This window comes from Urocampus carinirostris, chromosome 1, assembly GCF_059441175.1.
Source record: "Urocampus carinirostris isolate Australia breed hairy pipefish chromosome 1, RoL_Ucar_1.0, whole genome shotgun sequence".
NCBI lineage: Eukaryota > Metazoa > Chordata > Actinopteri > Syngnathiformes > Syngnathidae > Urocampus > Urocampus carinirostris.
In genome coordinates, this window is record NC_142349.1 from 20922724 (window position 1) to 20932784 (window position 10061).

Consider the following 10061-nt stretch of genomic DNA (forward strand, 5'->3'; position numbering starts at 1 on the left):
CGTAAATTGACTACAATACGTTTTGTCAAACATGTTTCCTCGTCGCTCGTTGTAGGTTACACAAACAGGCTTACATTGTTGGTGTGCCATCTAGCTGTAGGGAAGGCAAATTACAGCGCCGGCTAAACATTTTGATGCATGCATGTTACAGCTCCTAAAGAGCCGCATTAAGCCAGTTTTTAACAGCTCCTTGAGAGCCGCATGAAACTAGTTCAAGAGCCGCATGCGGCTACCGAGACGCATGCGGCTCGCTAGCCGCGGGTTGGCCGTTCCTCTTCTACATCGTCACTCCAATCGCTTGGGAGGAATTTGTAGGGATCATTGCCCCAATGCCATTCAACTTCTGAATGTAAGGGGTTCTTCTTAACGTATCATGTCGGATTGACTTTCCCCTTTTGTTTTCGTCTTTTCTTTGCAAACACCATAACCATAAGGGGCCGGTCACACAGACATTTGCGGCTGAATCACGGCTAAAGTTTTGCGTTTTTTTTTTAGCCCGTGGTTGCCCGCGATGGAAAATGCGCAAAATTGGCCAACCCGCTGTTCATCGGTAGTATGCCCGCAAAACACGCCGGCGACTGTTCCGCTTCCTCATCGCGTCATTTCTGCGTCATTTTCTCGTGTGGACCACGGGTATAAAAGCTCCCGAGCCGATGTTGTGCCCAAATCCGACTCCTACGCAACACATACACCCCCCCACCCCCTCGCGTGAACGCGCATTCTGCTGCGATCGCTTTTGTGGGAAGCGTACATTGACATTGGTGACTTTTGCATCCGCGTTAACAAACGCAATTTGTAGAATACGATCGCGCTTTATTGTTTAAATAAACACGTTATATAGACTAGGATCTCCCTGTTGTTATAATTAGCTCGCTTTATAGTTTTAATAAGCGTTTTATATAGAATACGATCGCTTTCGTTGGAAGCGCAGCAGAATGCGCGTTCACGCGAGGGGGGGAGGATTTACCGTTCGATTACGTTCACAACAAAAACAAAGACGGAATGGTTTAAGTTGTATTACATTTCCAACAAATGCAAGACGAAGTGGTTTTGGTTATATGTTCGCCATTACATTCCCTAAAAGTGAGATCAAACGAGGTCAAAGTGGTTGTAGTAGCGAGGGGATGCAAATCTCGGCACCGGGCTGTAGAAATCATAACCGCACAAGACACAGTCCCGTGAAGATCAAGATTTCAAGCTATGGCATCATTTTTATTTTATTATCTTGAAAAGAAATGTCAAGAAATAAAAATGGATTAAGACGAGGTCACTACGCTGACGGGGATCCATGTTCACCCCCTTGACGTCTCGAGCACAACTGGCGTGTGCTCGGCATTCGTGCTGTTCATACGCGGAGAAAGGCGTTTGACCGTCACACGCGTAACACGCTAATTTCACGTAATAACACCGCGATTCAGGCGCAGAACATGCTATTACCATGCTCCACCCACGATTACCCGCTGAAATTTCCCGTCCTACCCATGTGTAACCACGCCCTGGCCGCGGCCAGAGCACGTCGTTCCGCGTCATTTCCGCGTCATTACTTCGTGTTGACCACGTGTGCGGCACGCGGTTTAACACGTGCTCAAACTTTTGAGCAGCTCAAAAGTTTTGAGCGCGGCCAACCACGTGAAAATTTCCGACCGCGAGTAAAGCACTGCTCTATCTCGTCTATATGGCGGTCTCAAAACGTCCAACAGCGCCCAACGGCATCTGCTTCACGGCCAGTTCAGCCTCGATTCGCTCGTGAAAGGTTGTGTACCCGCGCTCTGAAGAATTGAGCAGCGCAAAACTCTTTCGCGCTGCCACCCGCGCGCGAATTTCTGACCTCGTGTTAAGCACCGCTGTATCTCTGAATGGCGATCTCAATGCGTCCAATAGCGTCCGCCTCAAAGGCAGAAATTTCTGGCCGTGATTCAGCCGCAAATGTCTGTGTGACCGGCCCCTAACATAACTTGGATCAACTAACCATTGAAAAATGCTATTCTACTTTTGAAATTAATTATTGTGTTATCTGCAAGACAATATCCCAACAGTGCGAGGCAGGATGGCTTAATCAAAACGCATATATTGGGCTTTTCCTTTCAATGACACGATTAAACAGATTTACTAAGAAGTCAAAATGTTACCTAAATACTAGTGTTAGCAAATGAAGGGAGCTGATGTCATAATTTGTGATACAATGCTAGCCCACTAACTGCTGTGCAGTTGTGATAGTAATCACATTTACCACAACCATAAAGAAAACCCGCTCACCTTAATTAATCACTTTATCCGACTGTCGCTTTTATGCTAAACGACATTCATCAGGAAAAGTAAAATATGACAACCCACTTTGCATACACTCCTATGACTAACAGTATTTGATTCATAGTCACCGTCATTGCAGCAACTAAATGAACGTGTAACTTTAAGGGTGATTAAAAACCCCACTCCCATCTGAATCTGCATACGCCGGACAACGTTATTTAGTGTTTGATGATTGGATTAAACCGCATCGGTGTCAACTACAGCAATTCCAAAAAAGTGACTCATCTTTAAACTGCTAGGGCTTTTTGTTTGTCGCTAATGCTAATAGCGGCTTATCAACAATCGAAAGGTTTATTTTTTCAGTTTTACTCGTCATAAATGTACACAGCGACACCCACGGGATATTAAACTTGCTTTAACTAGAATGAATGGAGTTACATTTTGTCATGGATTGAAGATTTAATTGAAGTCTACCATGGTTGAAAAGGAACAAACATCGCATCGTTCAATACCTAAAGGTGAATCCATGTGGGACAATGTCACGTCAGTGTAGAGGTTTTAATATTTTTTTATTTATTTCACGTAAAACCAAATTAGTGGGCAGGAACGTCTGCTTTACAGTTATGGAATCAACCAGCAGAGTACACCAGGGGTCTACCACAAAAATTAGATTTTCAGAGGAAAACAGCCTCTTATTCAAAGGTATGTCAAATCAGTCTCCAATTCTCACTTCTGTCTAAAGGGAAAAATCCGGTGCATTCCCTTTTTTCTATTTTAAGTTATTATTCTAACTTTTGATTAATTTGGCCAAGAATTATTATTCCGAAAAATTAAAAACAAAAAAAACAAAAAACGCACCCTAGAGAAATACTACAAAACTACTACTGAATTACAACAAAACTAAATATACAATTTTCTGCTTAAAACAGGAATATAATTGATTATTTTGTCCTTGTTCTGATGAGAAAATAATACTATAGAAATACTACAAAAACACAACTACAGTGATTATATGCTACAAATATACAATTTTAATAAAATTACAACAGAAATACAACACAAATAGCACCACAATAATATTTAAAAAATACTGAAGATACTAAAATGCAAATACTTTGATAATACTTCTATAGAAATACAACAAAATCACAACAGTAATACAGCATACAAAAATACTGCCACATAAATATTACAACAGAAATACTACAAAAATACTTCTACAGAAGTATTACGACAGAAATACTACAGAAATACAACTACAGTGATACTACAGATATACTACAAAAATTCTACTCTGGAAACTGTACAAAAATATTATTGCAAAAATGCTGCAAAATTACCATCTAAATATAACTACAGTAATACAACAAAATAACAGGAATACTATAAAAAATGGGAATGCAAAAATAGTAGAAAACCCCATTGATAGAAATACTACAAAAAAAGCTACAATAATACTATACAGTATAACAAAAATACTGCCACATAAATACTACAGCAGCAGTACTACAAAAACACTTCTACAGAAGTACTACGACAGAAATACTACAGAAATACAACTATAGTAATACTACAAAAATGCTACCGATATACTGAGAAAACTCAATATGAAAATTGTACAAGTATGCTATTGCAAATATACTGCAGACATACAATAATAGATATTACTACGGTAACAAAAATACAGAAATCTTAGACAAATGTGACTGCAAGCATTTTACAAATTACTAAATATTAAAAAAAAAAAATAGAAATACAGTTAAACAAACACTAATTGTCAAAAGGGGTGCGAGGAATCAAATAAACTGAACTCATTTAAGGCAGTGGAGGAAGCTCAGGAGGCAAAGTAGGTAAAGCTCAGGAGGTAAAGTAGGTCTTGGGATCAAGAAGCCCCAGGTTTAAATCCCGTTTCTTCCGTGTTATATGTCTTAGTGTCTTTGGTCAAGACACTGAATCCCTAATGCCCCCGATAAGCAGGTACAGTGGAACCTCGGTTCTCGACTATAATCCGTTCCATTTCTTTGTACGAAAACCGATTGGTACGATCACCAAAGTCGATTTTTCCCATTAAAAGTAATGTAAAATTGTTTTAATCCGTTCCAACACCCTAAATGTTTACCACGAAAGTAAACATGAAGCTAACCCAGGCTAATCGTACGTTCGCGTTAGCGTAATCTTCCGTACGAAAGATTACGCTAACATAAACGTGTAAAAATAAAAAAGTCAGGTCGTTTACACGTCATTTAGCACCCGGGTCTCCACAACAAGTGGTGAGCAGTTAAAGGATAAAGAAAATAATTATGAGTAGGATTTCTTACCTTGGCGGTTGTCTGCAGAAGCCATGCTGTCTTCCTGAAAGAAGGGAAACTCACACACCTTCTTCATATTTTGCTATAATTTCTTTCCTAAATGCAATAGTTGTACGCACTACTCCTCTTTTTTCACCTGTAGCAACTTTGCTGCTTGCACCAACCTTCATCTGAGGCATAATTAGGAGTTAAAACACTCCCTTCAACGCTTTTGAAAAACGAAAGCAGAGAAGGTGTGCGCGTTGCCGTGACAAAAGTTCTTCACGAGGGGTGGGGGCAATCTACACTCGTACGCCGCTCAGCATTGCCCATAGCGTACCGGCGTTCGAACTCTGATTTTTTTAACGAAAAGCGAAGCAAGAATTTCTCGAAATTTTTGGTCGAGAACCGATTTGTTTGAACTGAGAGGCGTTCGAAAACCGAGGTTCCACTGTAGTTGCCTTGCATGGCTGACACTGCTATCGGTGTGTGAGTGTGAATGGGAAAGTGTGAAGCACATTGTGCTTTGGGTGGTCTTCAGTGACTTCGAAAGTGCTATATAAACGCAGACCATTTACATTTGTTTTGTTTTACTAATCATCGATCAGTCCAGAAGGAAAATAGTAGCGACACACAAATAAATAATGCACACATTTGATATTCACAGACTACATTTATTTACATGACAAGAAAAATAGACTCACCTCAAAGAATAAAAGGACATTGTTTACACAAGCCCCCGCAGTCTAAGAAAACTAGAACGGGGAAGGAAATTGGGTAGCAAGAATGAAATTAAGATCCATAAACACGTAGTCAAGATAATTAACTAAATTACACTGTGAATTATTTAATCGCTTAGGGAAGGGGGAAAAAATGTCATTGGAAGTAACTCCAAAGCTAAAGAATTATACAATTGATTTATTTTATTTTTTTTGTGCAAATATTTTGTTGTTCTCTTTTATTAACTAGTGGTTAATGCTGTATTTAATTATTTGCGTTGTGCCCATTAGATCAGTATATATATATATATATATATATATATATATATATATATAGTCTACGTGGTGAATAAATTGATGGTTACATTCATGTTTTATTGAAAAAAGTGGTCTTATCATATGGGCCAGATTGTATAAATGAGTTCACCATTATTTTTAAATGGTAAAAAAATAATTCGACCTTGACCAAATCAAACCACGGCCGAGAACCTGAAAAGTATAAACTATGATTATTTTCTTTGTTTGGTTAAATTTATTGGTGAAGTGATAACAAATATTTTTGAAGTAATGTTGACAGTATTTTCTTTCATCTTCTCTTTTATTGCACTTATCCTAAGCTTTACAATTCATATTTAGAACATTTGAACATGTCCTTCTGAATTGAGAAATATTATTTTTACTTACTTATTGAATTAATGCACATTAAAAAAACAATATGAACAACTTTAACACTTACAAATTTAAATTGAATCATCCAGGAAATTAGTATTGATTTGATTCTCAGCCTTTACAAGCACAATTAACGTGATTCTGCTAACTGATTCAGTACGTACAGTTTCTTACCTGTTTTTCTGTCAAACGTCCTCACGCACACACTGTTTTTCAAATAGGTGGTTCTTATTATTTATTTTTTTCAATAGCAATGACTTCTTGTTAATATTTACAAAAATAAAATGCCTACATTCATAATGCATTGTGACAAATGGGCCATTGCTCGTGGCAAAATCTCAAAGGGGCAAAAGATTTAATTAAGTCAAAGTGAAGTATCGGGTGCTCAAACAAGCACACACCTCATTAGTGATGATTTGAGTAATTGGTAGAGACTAGTCATTAGCTAAAACAGTATGAATCGGTTTCTCGAGGGACCACAATTGTTTCTATCCGTCCAAACAAACACACCTCAGAAGAGATACACAAAACCCAACACTTGAACAATCATTTAACCCTCTACGTCCCCAAGGATTAGGTTTTTAACAGGAACAACAACCAGTAACCAGCCAGTTACATTCTATTCCCTAATGCCTAACCCCTCGATTGAAAACAATCTGGAGAGCAAGGTTACAAACGCAAGCACACGCGAGTGCCTTCACCAAATACCAATCAGCTTTTGGGACAGAGGAAAATCTATATTTCATCTGCGAAGCTGGGGCTCTGGAGCTCATGCTGAGTTTGTTTGTCATCAGGACTAATCCCTGTGGCTCACCTAATCAGGTGGCTGTGTATGTGCGTGTTTTCCTTTTTGATGTGTTTATGGCACGAGGGGCATCCTGTAAGCACACACATGAGGCCAAATTAAAGCCATCGATCGGACTCGCCGTGCTCTCACACGCCCATCAAAGCTTACTTTCGATCAATGACTAATCTATTTGTTTGTGAGTTTTCATGCATCTTAATTTCAATCAGTCTAAAATGCTCTAAAATACTTTGGAGGTGATTGTCCCGAAGTAATCTAATGTACAGTAAGTAGTGTTAAAAGCCTAACATGAAAGCTTTTGGTTAGATGAGAGACCCAAATTGACCTCCATGTGCTTTTGACTGACAATTAAGACTCTAAATAAAATAAGTCTGGTTGTCTTTAATTTCTACATACTTCAGTCACTGGGTTTCATTTTAGTTATTATGCCTGAGAAAAAAAAATAACTAAAAATGTGGTGCACATTTTTTTGTCATTGCATAGTCCCAGCGTTTAACTGCAATTTTACAAATAATGCAGGTTACTGGTTTTCCACGGGGCCTGCGCACAACTTGATCCTGAAGTATCACGGTTCACGGATCCATTAACCACCTTGTTGCTGAGGCACCACCAAGGACTTTACTCTGGAAGCCTTTCGCCACTGCTGACGGTTCCTGGCATGTGTTTGGGTTTATTCTTATTGCTTATGAGCAATGCAGTCTTTCCTGCTGTCGTCTCCCGTTCCCTCCACTCGCTACAAGTGTCTTCGAGGAAGAAATTGAAGATGAAACTGCATCGTTGTATGGATCTTTTCTGTTTTCTTCAGAGGATTCCACAGGCACAATAAGAAGGTCTATCCAATGGCTGCGGCGTGTTTGGGTTGTGCCAAACTTGGCACCAGTCCATTCCTTGATATTGTCGACACAGTTCTTTTTCTGTCTTCTTCTTTTCCTGTCTACTTTTACTGAGAGGGAGACTTGTTCACCTCTGACTGGCTATTTCAAAATGAACAGGGGGATTGACTGTATAATATACATAGCATGAATAGTTGGCAGCTTCTGTCTGCCAAATAACGCACATTATTCATAACTTTAAAAGTACAGGCCAATTGCTGCGCATTTTTCTGAATTATGTGAAATGGATAAAATATGTGATAAAAAAATCAATTATGAGGTCACTCAGTTGAATTTGTTTTAGCTGTCATACTTGCCATTTTATGTATAGAGTGTATTTCTATTTATTATTTAAGCATTTTTTGATGAAGATTTTTGTGTATATAGTGTATTTATAATTTTCATTTAAGCTGTTGTGCAATTAACATATATAGTCTTTTACTTGTGTTAAACATGTGCCTTGGCCATTTTCTGGTGGGGAAGGGGGTTTGAGGAATGCTTGGAGGAGGTCTTGCCCAGAGGGTAATTTAGTGTAGAACCGCCACTGTCCCCAATGCTGACTGTACCATTATGTTAGTCCAGGACTTTGGTCATGTTCCTCTGCAGGAATATGTTGAATAAAATTGATGAGGTCAATTGTAGAAAAGGAAAAAACATTAAAAAAAAAAAAAAAAAAAAAAACAGTTATCCTCAATTCCAATTTGTAAATCATTATTGAGCACTGGGGCAGCATGGTGGCGCAGTGGTTAGCGCGTGTGCGGCACAGTTCTGAGGTCATGAGATCAAACCTCCTGTGTGGAGTTTGCATGTTCTCCCCGTGCTTGCGTGGGTTTCCTCCGGGCACTCCGGTTTCCTCCCATATTCCAAAAACATGCATGTACGGTTAATTGGGCAGTCCAAATTGTCCCTAGGTGTGAATGAGCGAGTGACCAGTTTATTTTTTAAATAGATCCGCGGAATTTAGTAAGACTGCACTAATCAGAACAGCAAAAATGTATCTGAATCAGCTATCTTTTTTTTTGTCACTAGCGCAGAAGTCGTAAATGGTATAATCCAAGTGGAATATATTTCACAATTTTCACAATCGCAGCGTTACTGCACCCGTGAAATCCCAATGCCTCTCAATTATGTTGCAATCCCTGACATAATAAAATCTGAATTCAAGGTTGTCCAATGTTTAATTAAAATATCATACAAATCTCACGAATCGCATAATTAGCCCTGACAATATGATATTATAATATTATAATATTACAAACACTACCACTACAGTTAATGATCAACTTGAATAATGGTTCTACCTATTTTGTTTTATTGGCATTGCTGAACTGACAAACCAATGAGCTTGTAATGAAAGAGAAAAATAGAGGATATAACATATAAAATATACATATACAATGTTATTCATAACAATATTTAAGACCAAATGTATCTGCTTGAGCAGTTATTGACATATTTTCAACACTGCTCTATCTTTCTGTGACATTAAGGAAAATGTGTCATTGATAATACATTTTCAAAAATATTTCAACATTGAACAAGGCCCTCCCTTTGCCAGTAAAAATCCCACCTTGGTATTGCCAGTCAACTTGGACTGAATATTTGAATGAAACATATTGCACACATCCGCAAGTGTTTAATGGGAACTAAAACAGGTCTACAGTAAATGCAACCCGAAAAATAATTGAGTATGAGGGGCACTAAAATGACCCACATTTCTGTTCATCGGGGTAAAACCATAAACATTTTACCCCTGTCTACCTTCATTAGCAATACTTGTGCATGTGGTGAACGAGCTCTGTGGCGACCAATCAAAGACAGGCAAAGCCGTGCGGTCTTATACAAGTAATTGTGATCCGTGGTGGTTTAGTTAGTGTGACAAATATGCTAATTTGTCCATGCAAATATTCTTTGAAATGGTGGAAGTTATCCTATAAAACCTTAACAAAGTTGTGATTTCACAATGTCAGCTGTCACTGAAAAAACTGGAAAGCCTAAACTCTTGGGAGTCTAGATAGGATGACCATATCCAAATATACTCATCACAAAAACATCACGATCAGTCTGAAATAAGATACCAGAAAACCATAAAAACGGGATTGCTCACCCAAAGCGCTGAAAACCTCTACTCTTGACACAATTCCTCGCTTATATGAAGTGGCTAGATTTATTAGAGTCCAGTGAATCCAACAGTGTAAAATATTTACTGCAAACACACGATAATGCCGACAAAAAAAAAAAAAAAATCCGCCTAAAAGAATGCCTGCATTGTTTGACGATCTTTGTTGAAATCTGTTTGTGTGACTGATCAGTGATTGATTCAAATGTAGATTTGTTAATCAATGTGTACTCAAGTCAAAGCTTAAGTTAAATGTGTGCAAAACCTTTTGTGCGGACCAATATTATGCACAATTGTGTAGGCGCATGTATTTACTTCTAAAAAGAGAAGTCAAACATT